Source organism: Anas acuta, chromosome 4, assembly GCF_963932015.1.
Source record: "Anas acuta chromosome 4, bAnaAcu1.1, whole genome shotgun sequence".
Taxonomy (NCBI): domain Eukaryota; kingdom Metazoa; phylum Chordata; class Aves; order Anseriformes; family Anatidae; genus Anas; species Anas acuta.
Genome location: NC_088982.1, coordinates 48,241,714 through 48,264,087, shown reverse-complemented (window position 1 = coordinate 48,264,087; position 22,374 = coordinate 48,241,714). Strand labels below are relative to the sequence as shown.

The following is a 22,374-nucleotide window of genomic DNA, read 5'->3' as shown; positions in this document are numbered from 1 at the left end:
ACTTAGCACTAGGCTGGATATTTCAGAGCATTATTAGTCTGATGAGGTCAGACCTGTGAATATCTAGGGCCAGATTTTAAAATTTCACTTTGAATTTTTCCTCAGGTCTGCTTTTCTCCAGCTGGAAAGAGCTCTTTTCTCCAGCTCTCTGGAGGAGCTGGCTGCTGTTTTTTTGTCCTTTATTCATTCTTTGTCCTTTATTCATTCTTTGTCCTTTATTCATTTTAGAAAGTGGACTGTATTTTGCAATGAGTAGTTCTTTTCCAGATGAGTGCGCTAAATGCAAAAACAACCATTCACATCTGTGGCTATTTATCACTATTGAGCAGAACACTTTTTTATTGGTTAGGGAATTGTAACTTTCTCTTTAAGGAGGCATGAAGCACAAATATTTTTCTTAAAATAACAAATTTATGATTTACTATATCTTTATCATGCAAGGTCTCCTGAAACACAGGCATGTCTATTTTCTAACAGGCTTTCTATTTTCTAACTGCAATTTATCACTCTTGTGATGCAAAAAAAAAAAAAAAAGGAATTTTATAACTTTAAATATCAAACAGATATTACTTATTTCAGCTACTTACAGGCAAGAAGTAATAGCTGCTCAATTAGATATTGATACCAAAGTTCATTAATCACATGAAAAGATAGATCATCATAATAGCACACCAATTTATCTTATGTCTGCCATCATAAATAGCCTGACAGAAGTTAACTAAGCAAATATTTGATTGCTATGTTTTCACGGTTGCTAGATTACCATAATAGCATTGAACAAGAAAATATGTAGCAAAAAGATTTACAAAAACAAAAACTTTTTTTTTTCTGAAAAAAGAAAAAAGTTCAGAAAAAAGACACAACAGCAATCATTTACACTCATTTCTTTTTCATATTTATAGCTGAATAAGAAAAAACCTTTGAAGCTAAACCATGTGCAATACCCATATCGACTCCCTTCCAGGCAGAGCCGTGAGTGCTCTACGTTAACACACCTTAAATGAAGGAAAAGCATTTGAGGCTTTTGTTTTAAATCTCTGCAACTCGACCAAAGTTTATCACCTGCTTTGAGTTCAGAAAGACTTTGTTTGCTTGAGACAGTAGAATCAGAGGTACACTATGTTTTTCTGACTGTGAAAGGGTCATTTTTACAAGCTGAACTCTGGCAGTATCTCATTGTATGATTTATGCCACAAATGGGATAGTTCAGCACTCTAAAAAAACACTATGTATCTGAACAAAAATATGTAACTACTCTTAATTAAAATACCTAGCACTTGCAATTTCATTTTTAATGTTTTGATGTAAAAGTTCTTATATATTTCTACAACTGTAGTTAAAAAAAATAATAACCAAACAGTTTAATCTGAGTGTTTTTTTTTTTTTTTTTTTTTTTTTTTTTTTTTTAGCATGAAAGTCTTTTGAACTAGAATCAAAGAATATTAGTTACTTCAAAAAATTCATGGTAACCCATGAGTATATAATTTAAATTTCCATAAATTATGTATGTGTATGCATATATATATATATAACAATCATAACTTATAATGGTATGCCATTAATGAGAATGAGATTCTGTGACTGGTAATTATTTAGGCTATTAAACTTCTAAGTAAGTGCATGAACAAATTATAAAACAGTAAATCTCAATCTCAATTTTTTGTACATTTGTTCTCATATAGATCTCAAAAATAAATTAAAATTTCCCAGGTCATTAAGTTCTTTTATGATTATAATTAATTCCTAATGCAATATATTATCGCAGAAGCATTTTTGAACTGAATTGTGTAGGATTTTGCCATCTCTGCACTCTCAGTTAAAAAAAGAAGTGGAGCAGCTGATCCAGGGAAGCAGTCACCTTAGTGTCCGGGGCTCCTGAGTACATCAGCTTTCCAGCTGTGCTTTCCAGGCACTCAGTATCTCCTTCTGAGCTCTGAGACACTATGGCAGTTTTTGCTTGTATTCAAGATGCTGACACCAGGAAGCTTAAGTTCATGAGAGCAAAAGTGTGTGCTGGAGCTATAACAAGGATGGTAGCAGTGATTAGCAGATTTCCTCGAGACCTTGTGCCAGGCTGGGGATAAGGCTATGCAGGTGCTTTTCTCAGCAGAGCTTACCAGGTGCAATCAGAGAATATACTGTCATTGCACAAATTACTTATGTTAAAGATTCAGCTAATTAAAAGCCTTTTCCCACCAATGTTTCTTCATTATACTTCCTCATTTAGATTTTCTAGAAAGAAGACTATGCAGGCTCATCACGTTGTGCTGTGGGGCTGATACTGCAGTCATCCTGTTTACGGAGGAAGTTAGTTGCTAAATATGGCCTGTTTGTTGCAGAGCAGAGGAGGAGAGAGGTATTAAAATGCAAAAGTGGCTCTTCAGAGTGAGAAGACAAGCTGCAGCCTGGGCTTATTTCACGAGAGCTGGGAACTTGCGTCTCTGCTGAAGGACCAAAGGGCGTTCCCAGCTTGTGCAGCATCCCAGCCTCTTGTTTGGCAGGCAGGCTGTTCTAAGATGTCTGAGGGCTTCCATATAGCTACATGCAGGGGAAAGTCTACATAGCTCAACTAATCAAACAGGATTTTTACAGTTAACTGATCTATTAGCACTTTGCTATGATTAAAAACAGAATATCTGTATATATGGACTTTAATCAGCACATACATATACCAGGGAGTAGTGATAAAATTATATCTCGTTTGTTTGCACAGGAATGGTGCTGAGAGGGTTTTGTATATAGTGCATAGACAACAAATACATGTAAGAGGTAAATGAAAGAGGTCTGTATATGCTTGTTCTTTCTTCTTCCCTGTCTTTGCCATGCTGAACCTGTAAGTTGAACCCAAGCCCTATTTTATCCTCTGGGCCAGCAGAAGGAGCTCAAGCAAATACAAATGCCTTCCAAAAGTAATAGACACATATTGACACTGGCAAAAACATTCACCAATTATTTCAACAATGCCAAATACTTGAGGCATATCCAAAGGTAAACATGTCTTGTATGTTGAGAATACCTGTATGTCACAGCTTGATACTCTGTAGGTTTCAGTGAAATGACCATCTCATGTACTGCTGGAAAACTAAAAGGTATTGTTAAGATTTAAAAAAAAAAGTTAACTGGTAAATAATTCAGTAGTTACCAGCCATTCATTCTTCATAATAAAAGCTAGGAATAGTACATATGCATACCTGTAAATATGCATACCTTCTTGTACATACTCTACTATGAATAATGACAGTGGTTATGTAAGTTGAATTTACCATAGCAGATATGTGTCCCCATGTGAGGAAAAAACATCTGGGTGAACAAAGATTTAATGGCATCTGATTCTGGTTCTATGGCTGATGTTAGAAATGAACCATATTGAAGCTTGGTCTTCTGCTCGATTCCCCAAGAATTCCAGGTGAAGCCTGGCTCAGGGTTCCCAACTCAAGCTGCTGGAAGGTGCCTCTGGTCTTCATAAAACTGATAGTTTAATGAGAATCTTTCCTCCAGTTCAAAAGGAGGGGTACACTTCTCAGCCACCCATGTAAGCAGTGATGTATAGAAATAAAGGATTATATGTTAAGGATTGCTAATGCTTTCCAAGGCAGTCCAACACTTGCTGTCTGATTTAAAACCAAAAGTAGTTATTAAGAGCAATATCTGCTAAAGGGTATGAAGTATGGAAGGATCTTTTGTTTCTGCATTTAACATGTTTAAAGTGATTTTAGAGACCAGACCACTTTTCCAGTTAGAAGTTTATGGGTGAAACATACGCAGAATTAATCTGCAGTATTGACACCGGAGCAGTTTCCTGGAACCCAGCTCAGTAGGGTCAATGGATCGCATTACATAATAATGCAGGCTATGTGGTGACAAGAAAAAATCAGTCCATGTTCTAGTCTCATGTCCATCATTACAGCTGTTTCCTTCATAATTTTGGCTTTCCTTTGCTTTTTCCTGACATTTTACTTATTTTGTTATTTTTCCTTAGTGAGCCACCTTTATTTGCTAAGATATGATGGTGTTTGATTGCTGCTTGAAAACTTTAGGTGTTAAATTATTAAAACATTATTAAATGACTATAGTAGAAAATAGCATTATAGCTTTCACAGGTAGATTTGAAACTTTCTTTGAAGTGTCACTTTTTGTATGCAAGATTTTGTTGTCTGACACACGCATATATGTGTGTATATTCTGTAAACTGGTCACAGTATTTTTTTTTTATCTCCACACAACCAAATGTATTTGCTGGATCTTACATAAATTACAGAATAACCTCTCCTTGTTGCAGAATACTATTCTGGAGCATGGGCAGTATCTCAAGAAGGGTTTGATTTATATTCCCATCACTTAATCTCTTAGCAATTTTTTTCTTAATATTTTGTGATTTCCAGCTAAGAGGTCACTGTAAAAGCTTTTTTTTTTCCCCCCCTTTTTTTTTTCAAAGCTTGTATTTCATTGTGTAATAGAAGGTCACTGTGGCTGCATAACAGCTGTACTTGAAGTTCTTGTGCTATACTGCGCCATCATGAAAGACGAGCATTACTCTCTGTATTTGGCTTTTTAAGGTACGTTTGAGTCAATAACAGCTTCATAGTCCAGCTGGAACTAGAGCACAGAGCAAAGAATAGAGAGAGAAGCATGTGCTGGGGAGGGAGGGATCCTGCATTTTAATAAGCAGTTTCTAAAATAATTCCTCCAGCTGTTTGTAGCCTTGAGTAGCCACTTCTTCGTGTGTCAGGGAGCTGCAGGCACAGCCTGCTTTGCAAGGGAAGGCGAGATGGGAGTAGAGGGTGACTGCAAGGCAGGCTGTCTTGTGTGAAGTCCATGTACGTGTATTTTTCTGGTGGTTCTTTACAGCAATAGCGAATGAGAGAGTAATCTAACTGCTCGTGTTTGTGAAGACTATATGAGAGAGATGTATTTATTTTCTTATGAAGTTGTTTTCTGTTTTTTAGCCTTTTGGTTTTGCTGGTGATACTTTGTGCTACAAACACAAACAATTTAAAGCAAAACTTGCCACAGCAGAAATCATACACACCTGAAAACATTTCTGCTTGGGACTAATATCACTAATTACTTAAAGACACCCCATCAACTAAAAAGGATGGGAACTGGACATGTGATTTGCATATGTGGTTTTTAGGGAAAAACAAAACAAAACAAACAAACAAACAAACAAAAAAACATTGAAATTTTTCAGTCCTTGACAGAATTAGAGAACTTTGTGGTTGTAATCTGGAAAATCCTGTTTGTTATTGATGATAATTTATTATCTCATAATATTACAAAGAACATGCTGTTTTTCTTACTGTAACTTAAAAACTAAATGTCTTTGATGTATTTTTTTTTTTCCATTGAAGAAATGCAGCTATTCTAATACTACCCTTTATTTTAATATGTCAAAATGGCTTGATGGACTAAGTCTGGACAGTGGTTAAAGACAGTTACTTTAAGTAGCTATGTACGAGAGTGAGGTAATTGATAATAGATGAAATATATTTACATGTATATATTTATATATACAAATAATATTATATATAATTATATATAATTTTATAATATATAAATATATATTATATATATAAATATTAAATATATATGTACATATTTATAATATATGTATATATTAGGTATAGCTCTAGTGGACTGAAGATGACTAAATATCACATTGTTAGGGTGAAGCTGTTCTAATGTAATTATTTTTATTTCTTTTCCAATTGCATTTTTTTGCCAAGATTTTTTTTTTTAATTTGCTGGATTGAGATATTGGAGAGGCAATCATTTTTGTTTAACCAAACAGGTGAATTTAGCTGATGTTAAATTTGAAGAAATGCAAGACTTTTCTTTGAGATATTTAACAAGATATTGTAGACATTTTTTCCTGTGATATTTCTAATGTAGACAATGATTTATAGTAGTTAGCATTTGGTTAACAAAATATACTAATGTTGCGTGCAAATTATTTTGCAGACAACCAAGAGGCAGCCTTCTCAGGGTTGATATAATCTAACTACCTAATGGAGCATAGCGACCGTTTAGGGAAAGTACTTAAAAATCTTTGCTATATTATCTGGAATATTTTTAGTGACTGAGGTAGAAATCAGCTTCTATCTATGAACCTGTTCTGCATGTGTCACTCTATGCATATGACATCTAAGAGGTGTCATATCACTCTGTGTTGCCTCTACTCCTGTTTGAAAAGTGGCTTGTAGTAGCTACAGATGTTTGTTATGGTGTTGTCAGCAGTATTGAAGCCATGAAAAAAGAGGCATGAAGCTCTTTCTCTGCTAAAGAAATACTTTCAAGCTAAAAAAAATATAAAATATAAAAATGCCCAAACTATAAAAAGATAATATTTCGTTTAAAAGTCTTCAGAGTAATAAATCATGCATAAATCACTTTACTTTTGAAAAGAGTCTCAGAGGAATGCTTCCTATGAGAACTCCCTGAAGGAAAAAAGCTTTTTTTGTTTCCAGCTGGAAAATAGTACTTACAAAGTGCAGCAGATCTGTCTATTCCCTAGCCAGCAGTTGCCAACAGGGCAACATACTCTACAAGCAAATCAGGCTCAAGATTTCTCTCTAGTTAAGCTCAGCAAATGCAGCTAGCTGTACAACTGGATTTCTTAGTCAATGTTTTCTCTTATTTGATAATATAGTTCTCATATGGCATCTCAGCTTGAACATTTCTCTAGAATGTAGCACCTCGACCAGTATTGGTAGTGATGTAATGTAGCCATAAAGGAAAGGGAGCTTCACAGTAAATTCATAGGGGACAAACTGTTCAAATAAACATCCTAGCTATATCACTAGAGGGATATTCCCATATTAACAACATCTTTGCTTTCCAGTGATATTCTTATGTTTTGTAAACTTTTTTTTCTGTAAGGGGCTTTTATGGTCTTTTTTAATATTTTTTTTTTTCCTCCCTAGTGGCTCTCTAAAATTACTGCATCTCCCTACATTCCTACCTAATACTTGGCTATCAGAAAGGTTGTTCATGGAAGAACTTTTACTCTGTTGACTAGCCTAAGGGGTTATTTCTGAGAAGTCATTTGTTAATGAGCAATAGCAGGAAGACTACAGCATTCATTGAATAGTGTATGTTTAAGAACAGTTTGGTGTTTGGAAACCCTAGGCAGATGATGATGAGAAAGAGAAGGAACAAGGACATGGTAATGACTCAGTAAAAACTTGGAAAATTGGAAAGTATTAATATCTATCTCAATCTCATCTGAGAGTGCTTTTCTACTTCAGAATACAGCATGTACTCTAATATTTTCAGCATCCTATTAAACTCCCAATAATTCTGTTTGAGAGAGAACACAAGCACCGGATCCTGAGTGCAAAACAAAGTGATTGTTTTGGCCCTGCTCAGCTTTGGGGTATTCCTGCTAGCTCCTCAAAAATAAGACTCCACCAGATTCCTGTTTTGTCTTCTACAGTCCCTCTCTCTTGTCCATTCATGCATTGTTCTCTTAAACCTCTTCTATCTACTTTTATGTCAAATTCCTGGGCATACAGCTCATAAATACTGCAACTTCCTTGCCATATAAAGACCATTCAGAGTTGCAATGTGGCTCGCTTCATGAGACTTCCTATCACATATCCCATCACACGAACAGCTGCCTCTTAGGGCCAAAGTAGCATCACATGCAGCTCAGAGGTCACCTAGGCTTTTTATCCACTTGCCCTCAAATCCAGTCATTGCTCCTTGGGCCAGATGCTCCTTAACAAATGTGTTGTAACAATGGTGTTGGAATAGCTAATGGCTTGTCTTGTAGATATAATTTGTTCAGCAGTACAGATTTCTTAGGAGACATAAAGGCTAAAAGGCGCCATAACTTAAACTTTAAGCTGATGACTGGAGTAAATAAAGCACACATTGCAAATCTTTTTGATTGTTGAGTCATAAGTAATCATTATTACTTGACAAGCTGGTAGCTTCATCATCAGTTACTTAATTATGAAATATAAATGATCGCTTCCATCAGTCCAGACTAATGTATGAGTCTGCTTTGTAAATGTAGTTACTTCTGTTACCAGGTGTAAGCATTACCACTTGGTAGGTCTGAACATCAAATACTAGATATCCTAGGAAGTACTGCTTGTTTTTATTCTGTACCTTTTATTAATCATAGAAAAATATTAAAGGATAACATGTGTCCTATTGAGTATAAAAGACTAGTATTTAGTATTCCATGTTAAAATAAATATTTCCTTTTCTTATACTGCAGAAAATAATGAAAATAGTGTGACACTCATGTAAAGCTTCCCTGTGCATGGGATTCCCGAAGGACCTTAGTTTGCAATCAGAAGTATGTTGAAATATGCTTACTTTAGGGGTGAAGTGCCCTCTGACAGCATAAGCTACAGCAGAGAAACTAAACACAATATATAACAAGAAATGAAGCCTATCCATCCAACAAGGGCTACAAAGCCAGGCAATTACCCAACTAGGTTTTGACTGAGGTCACTGGTCACAGTAACTCTAAAGTCTTGAAAGAGCAATGATTGGTGATAAAGCAAATTAGATTTTGTGGCTATCAAAAAATGCATTCAAATATAATTTTACTTGCAGTATAGATTTGAACTCAGTGTTTCCTTGGAGACCTTGTCATCATATTTAAGGTCAAAACACCTAAGCATATGGAAAGTAATCTGTCTCATTGCTGCAACAGGATGTAAACATTTTGCCAATTACATGTTCCTGGAAAGGATGAAAAGATTGTAATTAAAGGGAAAAATAAGCTCTTGATTGCCTCTCAAAGCACTAAGAGGAAAAAATGCCTCTTGAAAGCATTTAAAGGCTAAGTGTTAATGTGTTAAGGGACCATTCATTTTTAATTAGGTTTATAACACATGGGATGCTGTGTATCAGACATCACCGATTCCTAAATGCTAATAATTAGAGTTTTTATTTATAGAGGACATAGTAAGGAAGAGACAGCTTAGTCTGAATCTAAGTTCTGGCTTTTGCTTTCTCAATTAATGGTTCCATCCAGATTAGATGTCTTCCATTTACTAATCGATATGATAATCTGCATTCTAAATACAATACAACTTTCTGAATTAAATTTCCACATTCTCTAACTGCCTCTGCGTACTCTGAGGACATACTATATGTAATTGCCAAATAGAATAGTATTTAGACTTTGTTTATCACATTGCCCCCCAACTGGTATTGTTTGGAAATAGTTGCATGAGATATTAATGCAATATTTGTATAATACTCAAATCAGAACATTTTTGGCACACATTTAATGGCACACAGATGTAGCATTATCTGCTAATCCAATGTGAGGTTATACCCATTGACTCTTATCTAAATAAATTCTCCCTGATTTATTTTGCTAATGCAATTTTTATAGGGAATCAACATAGTTCCTTACACTAAGCTACCATCTGGGAACAAATAATTAAAGAAAGGCTTGTCTCAGGGATGATATATAAAAACCATTAAGCCTTCTAATAAGAAAAGTACAAAGAAAGCAAGGCATGTTTCTGCAACTGGAGAACAGGGGAGCACAGGTCAGTTTAAGAGAACGGGATGGATATGGGTCCAGGTGGATGGGGGATGTGCTACATCCTTGGCATAATGAAAATCAGCCATGTCAGAAGGAAAGCTAATGCACCTACCTAACTAGCCTTGAAGACAAGATGGAGGTAGAAGCAGCAGATGTGTGTTGTGATAATAAAGGAGAATTCTCCTGCCCCTTATCCTGACGTAAATCAGAGCGGCTGAAGTTAGCAGATTTGAAACCTTCCAAATGTAGTATAAGAAGAGAATCTGACATAAATATTTTGTCTCTTCGGTACTAAAAAAAGGACCCTGCTAAGTTGAAAGCAAAAGTTTAGACTTTATCCGCATCCTTGTCCTGCCTGCTTAGCTTTGTCCTGGTGGTTGTTGGCTGCCATGGTTCAACTTTCAGAACAACCACTTTCATTTACAGAGGGCATGCAGCAGCATATTGCTTTTGGGAAATTTGAGAATTTGGAGAATTCTGCTAACCCTGATATCTGTCTAAGTCATTCTTGCTTTATGCAGGAGTGTGGCCAGCAAGTTCACAGTTTGAAATAATCTTTTCAAAGTTTTCTTCTCTTTCTGGTGTTGATTATTTTGTGTGAAACCTTGTTTATTAAGCTCCTTGTTCTGAAATAATATCAGAGAAGTTTATGCATCTCTCTGGTACCAAGCTTATATATTCATTCTGCAAATAAAAATAAGATGTATTTTAAGCATCATTCCAGTCTTGCTAACACCAGACAGATGTGAAATATTTCAAAATGGGAACAGTACTAAAAAGAGGTTTTCCTCAAATGCTGCACATAGGACCAACCTGTAATTCCTGATAAATCCTGTTGATAGAAGTTATCAGTGGGAGATATCAGACTTTTGCAGTCATAATTTAAACATTTTGAAGTTTAAATATTCATATTCTAATTATTAGTAAAATAGCCACATATGATAATTTCCTTTGAAAATCACCAATACCAGCATGAATTTCTCTAATATATTTTTAATACTCATTTTATGTACAAGAGTACTTCTGCTTAACTATCACCTTAAATGAATGAATGGGCTGAAGTTTTCTCTCCAGAGTTCAAAACATTCATGCTTTGTGAGAAATGCTCTGTGATTTTTTGGTACCAAAATCTTCTGAAAGACCTGGCTGATGTACGTATTGGATAAGGATGAAGATTTCTCATTTAATGTCAATGAAAAATCTATACAATTATTTCTTCAAGAACACAACCATGGAATTCTAAATTATCTAAGCCACTCGTGTATGATTACTGATGTGCTTTAAAACTGTATTTTTATACTTCTGGTAGATTCTTTTATTTCCCAGTTACAAGGATATTGTCTCCATTTCTCTTTATAATTCAGTTTGATCTCATATCTTAGAACAATCATATGTACGTGTCATCCAAACATAGCCATTGAAATAGTATCTGGAGAATTTCAAAATATAAATAGCAACATTTCCATGTAAACAGTAAATTTAAAATATATACTATTAATCAATACTATAAAAGAACTAGCTAGCTAAGCAAGCTTTTTCTTACTTTTTATAAAATATCCTTGGCTTAACAGTGATTATATAGTAACAGTAAAGCATAAGATGGATGATTCTTTCCTGGAGTTGACAAGCTGCTAAATTTAATACAGTAGCTTTGGATTTCTTAAATAAACAATATAATTTGATGAGCAGATTTTAAAAGCAAACTAGTGATAATTTCATGTTTATTTAATTTAGCTCATCAATATTCAGATAAAGTATACTATACTAAGCATTTTATAGAGGCTCTTCAAACAGAGTTCACAGTTATTTATTTAATATTTTTTTTACATCTCTCTCAGTATACATAATTGTTCCTTTTTTCTAACTGTTTTATATAGAAAAATTTCAGGCCCAAGCAGAGCTCTCAGAAATGGAGTTAACTGAATTCCTCCAGATTTACAAGGATATGAAGTAAGAATTAGCCTATTCTCTCTTAATTGTGAAGGGGAAACAACTTCTTAATTTGTCAAATTTACCACCATTGAGAAGGTGAGAATGATGGTCTTGTTTAGTGGCTATCTCAATGTCCCAAAATCTCAGAACTGTGGTTTCCCAAGAGGTCACTAATATAAAACATTAACCAAATGCTTTATAGCAGATGGTGCGAAGATGAACCTTAACAAAAGGAAGGTAAAATTATAATGTTTACTGTACCCCATCTAGAATTTTCACTGGTACTTAACTGAAATTCACAACAATTGGATTATGACTTTTTTTTTCCCCTCTTATTGTCATAGGAGAAAAATGTGAACTGTTCTACCGATGTTTTCTTGATGCAATGGTGCATTTGTTGTCCTTCCATCCCATCTGTCTTACAAACAAGCTGGAACTGCCAGACCAAGTATTTCTCTTTTTGTCTGTCTCTGCAAGTACCAAAGATATGGTAGGTGCAGACACTAAAACCATTCTAATTAAGCCATCAGCAGTTCCAACATAAGGCACTAAAAGCTAAAATGCTCATTGCAACAGGCAGAGGGACCTATCAAGAATATTTTGTTTATGCAGAGGAGAAGGCGGCTCATGTACCTGAGCACTGTGCTCATGCTATTGCTCCCAATGCTGCCAGCGCTGTGGCTCTCAGCAGCTGCTACAATACATCAAATTCCTTTGCACTTGATGCCACCTCATACTGTCTGACAGCAGGCTCATGCTGGATCTTTGCAGTCCAAAACGAGCAAAATCAATCTCTATTTCCAAACAGCCAAAATTACTAGAGCAGAAAGCGATTAAATTCTGCGTGGTGCTCTGTGATGTGGCTGGAGTCTTGAGAGACACAGAGGACAGGAATTAGACGTATGTTTGCAATATGACAGCGTGCTCCCACGCTGCTGACCCAGTTCCTTCTGGCAGCACTTCAACTAAAGCTAAACTTACTTAAAGGCCAAAGAATTTGGAGATGCACTTGCTCTATGTACCTACGTATCTATGGCTCTGAGCCAGGATGGCTGTGGCACTGGGGCTCTGGGGGCAAGCACAGATTGTACATGTGAAGAAGTGTGCCTGCATTATTACTGGGGCAGAAATTTTTAAGGTCACCTGCCTTATCCTCTCTTGCACTGTTTACAAGTGGTAGGTATTGTGTGAACTTTTGTCTTTTTTGTTTTGTTTTGTTTTGTTTGAAGCTGTAAAAATACCCTTCAACAGCTGCTTTTCCTTACAGGGTAAGGTTAAGCACATAAGCATAAGTGTTTGTTTGTTTGTTTCTTTTTTTTTTTTTCCGCAAGTCAAAACTTTAGTAGTGGATACGAACAAATGTGTAAATGCTGGTTCACTAAGGCTGACATGGTTTACAGAAGTATTTTTGGTTTGACAAAATAGTTTTGTTTTGTTTTGTTTATAAAGGTATTCAATTCTGAGGACAATCTGTCTGCTGTCTTTTGAGGATTTTTGTTTTTCTTGTTTAGTGCTTTCACCCTCTCGCTTTTTTTTCTTTTTTTCTTCTTCTCTCGGAGAACTGCACAAGAGTCCTTCAAGTGGGTAGCTTTGCTGCATGGGCTGAGCATGTCTCCTGAAATACTAGGATGACTGTTGTCACTATATCTTTTTGTTCTGGGAATGTTATGTCCCCAGTCTCAGTTGCTTTAGGCTGCTGTAGCTGTTCAGACAGATCTTTCCAGGAACCTCTGTAAAGTCTCTGCTTTAAAACTATCCTGCTGCTGCCTGTTCCTAGGCACCTCCGAGGGACTGAGATCGCAGCTCCAGGGCGAGTGCTTCTGCTGATATAACCACTGTTACAGTGGCCAGCTGCTACCCAAAACGTTCCCTTCCCTTCCCTTCCCTTCCCTTCCCTTCCCTTCCCTTCCCTTCCCTTCCCTTCCCTTCCCTTCCCTTCCCTTCCCTTCCCTTCCCTTCCCTTCCCTTCCCTTCCCTTCCCTTCCCTTCCCTTCCCTTCCCTTCCCTTCCCTTCCCTTCCCTTCCCTTCCCTTCCCTTCCCTTCCCTTCCCTTCCCTTCCCTTCCCTTCCCTTCCCTTCCCTTCCCTTCCCTTCCCTTCCCTCAATGCAGATAGTAATGTTTCATTATTCCTTCTATTTCTTTCCTAAGGTTACTATTCCATGTCCCTGGGACATATTTCTGTACATTGGTTTATACATTTCCTTATACAGACAGTATCATTACATATCTATTTTACTGTATGGTTCCTCTGAGGTACATTTATACCTTCTCCCAGTGTCTAGAGTCAACCAAGTTAATAATGATTTCATTATTACTGTGCTATAACTGTACAAAGTCTGTTAACTTTTTTTCTAGGTCTGATATTTTCATCAAAAAGGAACTGATTTTTTTTATTATTATTTTTTTTGCTCATCACCATTTTCATTTTTTTTAGGGCTGCTTGAGGGTCTTTGACCATGATCATCTTCCACAGTCATTATTTTTGGACAACATAGTATTATACAACTAGAGATGGGGAAAAAAAGAACAGAGAGGAAAAAAAAGTATGTTTCCTGTGAAATACTTGACAGCAAAACAATACACTCAAATACAGGGAAAACTGCAGTTGTGCATACCTGGACATCCTCTGTATTTTCATCTTGTCTGTACCCTTACCTGTTCCCTGATAGAAGACAATTAGCCAATAAGTTTTCCTTGTTATTATTTTTTAACTATGGGAAATAGCTTTATTTTAGAGAATTACTTAATTATGTACAAAAATGATACTTTTTCCTACTGTATAGAAGTTTATTTCTTCTGTTGCTCTGAGTTGTGATTCCTGGAACAATCTGCATATGCAAATTTCTCTGTAGACTTCCTTATGTTCCTACATTATAGCATGTACTTGATAAGCTGTTTGGGGAATGAGTCTGAGAAAGTTTCAAGAAAGACTGGGAATGTGCCTTCTGCATGCAAGGCAGAGCAGGGGGTTGGAAAGGGGAAAGGAGCTGTCTTGCAGAGCTAGAAGCTTAGAAATTTGGGAATTCTGCTTTCTGGATATGCTTGTTTCTTAGGGGGGGTGCAGAGGGCACTGGAAGCAGCAGAACCTCTGCTGCTGAGCAGCCCTGGCAGCTGGGCTCAGCTCCTTGGGGCTCTATGAAACAGACGTGGTGATCAAGCTGGTGCTCTGCAGCTGCTGAAAACTGACTGATTTTCACAGAGCTGGGGGCAAGAAGTAGTCTCCAGCACAGAAGAGCAGTTGTCCCATCCTGTTCGAGAAAACTACAGTGAAACTGCAGTGAAACTACAGTTTTCCTGCTGTCTGCATCCCCAATTTCTATTTCTCTTTCTGGAGGAAATTAATAACATCCTAGCTTTTTTCCTTAACCTTTGTGTGAAAGCAGTTTTTCATGTTATAACATGCAGTATTGACCCACAAATAAACTTCATAAGCCAAACATATGTCTCTCACAGATGCAATTTAAAAAAAAAAAAAAGAATAAATAAATACCCCTATTTATACTTCTGCTTAACAATGATTTATCAAAGCAATGATGTTCTCTATTTTGGGGATGGAGTAAAAAATTGAAGAATTATAGAGCAGGATACCTGGCTTAAAGCAGTAAGTGATTTTCCTTGTATTTCCTTCAGCTCATGTTGTAATCTGTCCCACCAAGTTTCAATAAACTCTGTTTGAACCAGTTCCATCCCTGAACAGGAGAGGGAAGCAGCTTGCAGGTGCTTTTCTGTCTCTGCTGTTTCTTATCAGCTCTCACATGCAGCTGCTGAATACAATTTGACCAATTTTCGGATATTCAGCTTTAGGGGAGACACTACTATTTAAAGTTATTTTAAAGCATGTTTTCCATGCTCAGAACAAATATTTCTGAATCCTTTCATTCACTTTTTCTATTTTCTTTCATACCATTTTAAATCAGATGTGCTCCTCATGTTCATAGTAGCTGCTTCATGAAAATGTTACCAGTTTCTTGTATCTCACAGTACTTGCGCTGGTGGCCACGGCTTCTATGGGGTATGGACCTTCAGCTTTTAAAATTTCACATGGCTTCTACTTTGGTTACTAGGCTGTTGAAGGGACACCGTTCAAAAGCTACAGAAATCAGAAGCCAATCATTTAAAGGGAGTGATTTAGAGAATGCAATTTATGACCATCTGCTATTATATTTGAATCAATTGAAAGACAACGTGTGGTGTACATGCAAAGTTATACAGATGACTTCTCTTGGCAAAGGTAGTGTGGGCTGAGGAACAATAGAGGGACTTAGAAAAGCACATTATTGTTATTGTTACTTGGATCCCTATGAGTAGCTCAGTGATGCTTTACATTCTTTCAATAATCATCTCAATGTATAGGTGGTAGGAGGTTGATTTTATCTTTGTTGAACCACGTTTTTCTTATGTTTGTATGTACCTAAGAGAATTCATTATAAAACAAATACTCTCTGTAGCTGTAAAGGAGGAAAACATTCCGGAACCTAATGTGAATAGATTAAAACTTTACTTTTAGGTGTTATGGGAGAATTTGAATAATTAATCAATTTATTTGTTCTTATGCTAATGGAAAAACAAAAAGGTTAAATTGAAATATTTGCCTATATCTGGCTTTACATATAACAGATGCAGATACACAGTGCATTTGCAGAGACCTATTATACTGGGATGTATATCACAGAATACTGCATAATGCATATGTTAGGGATTGAACAAGCACAGAGATCGCAAAGAGAAACTGCTGCATCAAAGGGAACACAACAAAGTTTTTGTGTTCCGATGTTTTTTAGTATCCTTTCAAGATGGGTACTGCCTTTTTATCATTTCTAAAAGGAGAGTTAAGAGAACCGTATTTTTCAGCAGATGAGTTTCAAGGTGAACTGAAAGGAGGAAGAAGATGTGAAATGGCACACAGAGCTTGTCACTGTTTTCTCCCAAGCACTCTTCCACAGATGCATTTTTAATCCTACTTTCAGAGTGGGTAAATATATTATTTCAAGGTATTGTTAACCTTGAGAAACTGAAAGACAATGAAGCAAAGTGTTTACTAAGGACAAGCTAATTACATGACTTCTGGCATTTTCCATCACTGCATCAAGTCCAGATTGAGTTGCCAGTGACAACATCTAGCCTTAAAGATTTATCCTTTTTGTTCTTTTTTCTTCTCCACTGAGAGGTGTTAGGTAGCTATTACATGGATGTTCTGTGAAAAAGTCTCAAAATTGAAAAATGGAACCAGAAAGCACTGCTGGATTCTCACTTCAGTGTTTCTACTCCTTTATTTTCATCATTTCTTCGTAAGAAAGAAAGTACATATCTGTCAGGGTTTGCTGAATGAAAAATAAATTAGTTGCTGCCACTTTCTCAGTGGCTTATTCCTTTGTGAGTTGGTATACATATGTTTACATATGTTTAGTTTACGAACATGCATTATCTTAAGGAATATGCAAAGTATTGTCTGCCTTTTTGTTGTTGTTGTTGTTCCCTTGCTGCTATTTTTTTTTCAGGATCCTTAAAATGAAATGAAGGTTTTTTTCTTGTTTTTGTTTCCCAGTTTATGATATATACTTTCTTATAAGGGGTTTAATAGGAGGTGGAATTTACTTTTCAAGAAGCCTATCACTAAAAAGAGAAACAAAGCATTCTGTTAACATAGAAGCAGACAAAAAAAAATTTTTTGTGCTTTTTTACAGTTATGTCTTGTTATTTATGCAAAAAAAAAAAAAAAGGTTGAAAAAACTCATTCTATAATTCTAGTCTTCTTTTGCATTTTGGAAATATTGCTGAGGCATCCTCATAGAATTCTTTTGTGATTTGCTCACACACACACACAATCACAGAGTTGTAGGGGTTGGAAGGGACCTCAAGAGATCATCACGTCCAACCCCCTGCCAAAGCAGGTTCCTTTGAGCAGGTTGCCCAGGTAGGCGTCCTGTGCTTTCTGCTCTTTTTTATATATTATATATATTTTTATATATTATCACTCCTTATGACTCCTTAGGGAAAATAAACCTTAATAAACCTGATAAGAAAAGGATGATAGGCTTCATATAAGTAGTCCTTGACCAGATCACCATCCAGACATGTTCATCTTGAGCAGCAGCTTTGTTCAACACATTTGCTTCACTGACTTGCAAGGTTTGTTTCTTACTGAACTATGCTCCCTGCCATTGGGCTCTGGTTGTGCAGCAGTGAGATGGGAAGGGTGGAGGCATTAGGAAGTCATCACTGACGTGTTCTAGCATCTTTGAGTTGCCCAAGTATTATTCAGTAGGCAAGATTATTGTGCTTAGCTATTGAACTGAACTTCCTGTTCAACTTGCTGTTGAGCTGAACTAATGTTTAAGTTAAAAGAACTCGTTCTGACTGAAGCATAGGAGAGCAGGTGAGCCTAACTACTTTTCCAAGGAATTTCATTTATACCTGAACCTTTTGTCTGTGTGCATTATTAACTCCCAAGGAATATGCATATGTACCACATTTGAACACAGGCAAACATACAAGGTTATTTTCGTAATTCGTAGATAGAAAGATGAGACCAAATACATAGCTTGATACAGATATGCACATGGCACACAACTGTCCCTAAAAATTGGAAACTAAACATTGATTTTTTTTTTTCAATTTCATATCCCTAGTTTCTACTCCTGTATGTTTTCCAGTAGCTCTTTTGGGTGATTAACTGCCATCAAGTTGATGATATATTGGATTTATATGGTTTTGGTAGCAGGGGGGCTGCAGGGGTGGACTCCGTGAGGCAGCTGCCCCTATCAGATCAGAGCTAGCTCCAGCTGGCGCGAGACAGTGAGCAACACTGGTTGGGCCTCTGGGAGAGCACAGTTAAGGAAGTGAAAACAACTGCTGTACAACAGCAGCTGGGAGAGAGGGCTGAGAACCTGCCCTGCAGACCCCCAGGTCAGTGCAGCAGGAGGGTAGGAGGTGCTTCAGGCAGGCAGCAGTAGTTCCCCTGTGGTCTGTAGAGGGGCCCCTGGTGGAGCAGGTTGTCCCACTGCGGCCCATGGGTCCCACATGGAGCAAATCTCCATGCAGCAGCCCGTGGAGGAGCCCCAGGTGGAGCAGGGCAGAGATGAAGCCTCAGGGACTGACCAAAGCCCTATTACCCTGCGCTGCTTGGGAGAAGGAGGTGAAAGAGGGTGGATGGGGGGAAGGTGTTTTTAGTTTGTTTTTAGTTTGTTTTTCGTTTGTCACTGCTCTAGCTTGTTAGTAATAGTTAATAAATTACATTAATCTCCATACACTGAGTCTGTTTTGCCCATGACGATAATTGTCCTTATTTCAGCCCTTGAACCCTTTCCATCATATTTTCTCCCCCTTTCCCTTTGAGGAGGGGGAATGAGAGAGTGATTGTGGTGGAGTTCAGCTGCCCAGCTGGGTGAAACCACCACAGATGCACTCAGGGCAAGTGAAGCCTTAGGAATGTATTTCTTTGTGGTTGTATGTGTGCTGTTTTTGACAGTCTTTTTCAAAACTGTATTTGCAGGACGTTCCTGACAGAGCTGCTTTCCTTTGAGCATTCTTGCCTGAAGCACTTCCAAGCATCCTCAGGCTCATTCAAAACACTGGCATCTTTCCTCTTGCTGGAATCTAGCACGAAAATGTGTGTCAAAGGATGCTCCCACCATAATCTCTCCTTTGTGTTCTGTACAGAATAAAAGACTATAAATTGGTTTGGTTCATTAAACATAGGTTGCAGTCCTGGTTATCTACCAGCCAGAGTGGAAATATAATTAGCACAGACAAAAATCGTGATTGTTGATTCTGTTGGCAGTAAAATATTACTCATAATGCTCATTTATTATAATTACTATTACTAACCATATTGATTCCCGGCATGCTTAAGGATCAACAATGACAGTCAATATTGTGTAAGGTGCCATACAAAAAGTCATTGCAGAGACTCTGAATAGCACTGCAAACATACTGCTGTTAAACAAGCCCACTGTTGTTTACAGCACAAATGACATCGTGGCTTATTTTTCTTAGAGATGGGATTAGCAATAGTGTTTATGTGCAATTTTTCTGGAGAAGCTGCTGCTGTTTGTCATTAATACTCCTGTCTCTTCACATATAGTGTGACAAGAGCGTGTTGGCAATTTTGCTAATTTACTCTGATTAGCTGTGAGAATTGCACAAGGTTTACCAGCACTTTTTTTTTCTTCCCCATTTCCTTCACTTTCACTTGCCTGCTTGAATATTCCAAAAAGTATTTAAAAAGCACATAGGAAAGCAAATGTGTATCAGCTGATCTTAATCAAACTGGCTTGTGAACATGTGTTACAATTAAGCAAAACAGTTAACCATTTGACAGCCAGATGAAAACTGCAGAATGTGAGCAGGAGTTGCTCACATATATGGAACGTATAAAGATATGGATATATGGACATTTGGTTTCTATGCAACTCATATGTACTTAAAATAGATATAACATAAGAATCTCTATCCCCTCTAATCTTGCAAAAGAAATAGCTGAAATAGTTTATACAAAGCTGTTTGTTTTGATCTGCTTTTTGTTTTGTATTTTTTCATGAAAGTCAACTGATTGTGCTGAAAGAACCAAATCAGAAAAAAAAAAAAAAGTTGATTGTGCTTACTTTATTGTTAAAGGTGTTTCTTATTTTTTCTACTTGTAGATCCCATGGACTTAGAGACAAATCTGAGAAGACATTGCTTTAATTCCTCTCAGGTTAGTTGGATTTTTTCAATGCTATTTTGAAAAGTTGATCATGTAAATTTTAAAACTCCATATAGACACTGTAAAATAAAGTAATTGTTCAGAGAAGAGCTAGAGAGTGATGTACTTTTGATGAGCTGTATGGCACATGCGTATGGAATTTAGTGTTGATTCAGTTTCTTTTGAAAGGTGTGGTTCTTAGAATAAATTGCTGTAGAGGCACTGCCTCTTGTTTCAGCAGTAGTGAGGGAACGTTGGCATGAAGGAAAAAGACACACAACAATCTGAGGGCTGGAGTGCCTCTCCTACAAAGGCAGGCTGAAGGATTTGGGGTTGTTCAGCCTAGAGAAGGGAAGGCTTTGGGGAGACCTTATAGTGGTTTTCCATTACTTAAAAGGGGTTTATAAAAAAGCTGTGGAGGGACTCTTTGTCAGGGATTGCAGTGATAGGACAAGGACTAGTGACTTGAAACAAAAAGAGGAGAGATTTAGATTAGATGTTAGGAGGAAATTCTTCACTCAGAGGGTGGCAAGGCACTGAAACAAGTTGCCCAAAGAAGCTGTGGATGCCACATCTCTGGAGGTGTTCAAGGTCCAGTTGAATGGGACCCTGGCAACCTGGTCTAGTGGGAGGTGTCCCTACCCAAGGCAAGGGGATTGAAATTAGATGATCTTTAAGGTCCCTTCCAAACCCAAATTGCAAACCTCTTGTTCATTGTTATATGTGTTTTACCAATCTATACTTGAAAAGTTGTAATAGTGTATGGTGTAGCACCAAGGGAGAAAACATATTTCATGGCATTTCAGATCCTAACTGTGACAAGGGAGCAAAAGCTCACAAACATGTTGTTAAGGTGTGCGGTAGTGACAGCAAAATATTCAGTGACATCTGTTGTAAAGAACATTTTTTTCTAACCTTTGAAATGAAAGTATAGTCACGACTGTAAGAAACTGAACCAAAAGAGCACTTGCTGGCTAAGACCAGGATATTCACAGTTTTCATATTTTTTGTTTTCTGAGTTATTTTCTCTTTGCTATCATCTATCTATCATTTTTTTCTCCTAGGGAGAAAAATTTTGTATTACAAAAATTTTGTATTACAAAAATATTTGTAATTATTCTTATCTTTATTTTTTTTTCTTGCAATTTATTTCCCAGATAATTGTGCATGTGAAGTACAGATTGCTTCTTGGCAGTGTTTTCTTCTGAAAGCATTCTCCATTATTTGTGAATATTTTAGTTATTCTACAATGATATGCTGCCAAACTGAACCTCTTCTTCAAGTTAGAATGTATTTTATCAGTATTTTTTTTTTTTCTTGTTTGATTCAAAATCTCAAAACTATTTTTTGTTTCCAGATTAATGAGGAGGCTTGACTGCCAGCCCTGAAGTGTCTTCTGGGACATACTCTAGGCTCATCACTTTGTTTTTGTTTTATAGCAAAATGACAATGATGAAGTCAGTAAGTCAGTTATGTCTGTGACCTACAGTTCCCATGAATTCAAGGAGGATGATGTCTCAATACATTACTGACAATAAATCTTACATTGTCTTCAACACGTTACAGACTGTTTCATGGAGGTCAAGCATTTTTTTATTCAAAAGCACAAATTGTGTCAAATGAAAGTTTTGTGTCCAACAAAACATTTAGTGAATTCATGTCACCATTAAAATATTGTTTTGAGACTAAATGTCAGCTTAGTTATCTTGATTTTTTTTTTTAATATGCTTCTAAAGGGCCAAACCATCCATATTAGTTCTGTTTTTTCCTTTTATTTTTTTCCTTCAGAACACTGCCAAACCCCAAAACCATATTGTTTGTCCAGTTTTGGTTTTGAATGATGAGGCTTCTTTATTGTGTCCTTTTCATTGGGTTTATCTTTAGTCTCTTTTTTTGTCCATTTTACAACAGTCTTTTCTCTGGAAACCTACGTATTAGGTCTGGACTAAGTAATTTCTGCACACTGTGTAGGTATATTCTTACCCAAAATGCCTTTAATTCAGCTGATAATCTTGTGTATGAAAGACTGTTCTTAAGGTTTCATTTTATTTATTTATTTATTTATTTAAGTTACTACAAGATATATTTAAGAGTTAAATTTACAATTGTCCAGTTAGCTAAAGGAAATATTAGACCTTTTTGTCTAACACTGGTCAGATGAGATCCTTCATGAAAAAGCTGATGTTTGATGAGATGCTATGCTTATGGAGAGACAATATATGTTAAAAATTTTCTATAGTT

The 22,374-nt window shown here is 36.6% G+C and overlaps 1 long non-coding RNA gene across 3 annotated transcripts in view; it reads left to right on the top strand.

Annotated features, from left to right (window-relative positions):
- Positions 1–21,691, top strand: part of LOC137856123 (uncharacterized) — a 56,320-nt gene extending 34,629 nt beyond the window's left edge. For 2 of the 3 annotated variants that reach the window (XR_011096211.1, XR_011096213.1), the window contains 2 exons: positions 20,093–20,145; positions 21,491–21,691. This is a non-coding gene — a long non-coding RNA (uncharacterized lncRNA). Of the gene's footprint in view, positions 1–18,942; positions 19,060–20,092; positions 20,146–21,490 lie in introns of all 3 variants that reach the window. The other variant, XR_011096212.1, reaches the window with a different exon arrangement.
- Positions 21,692–22,374: the final 683 nt, after the last annotated feature.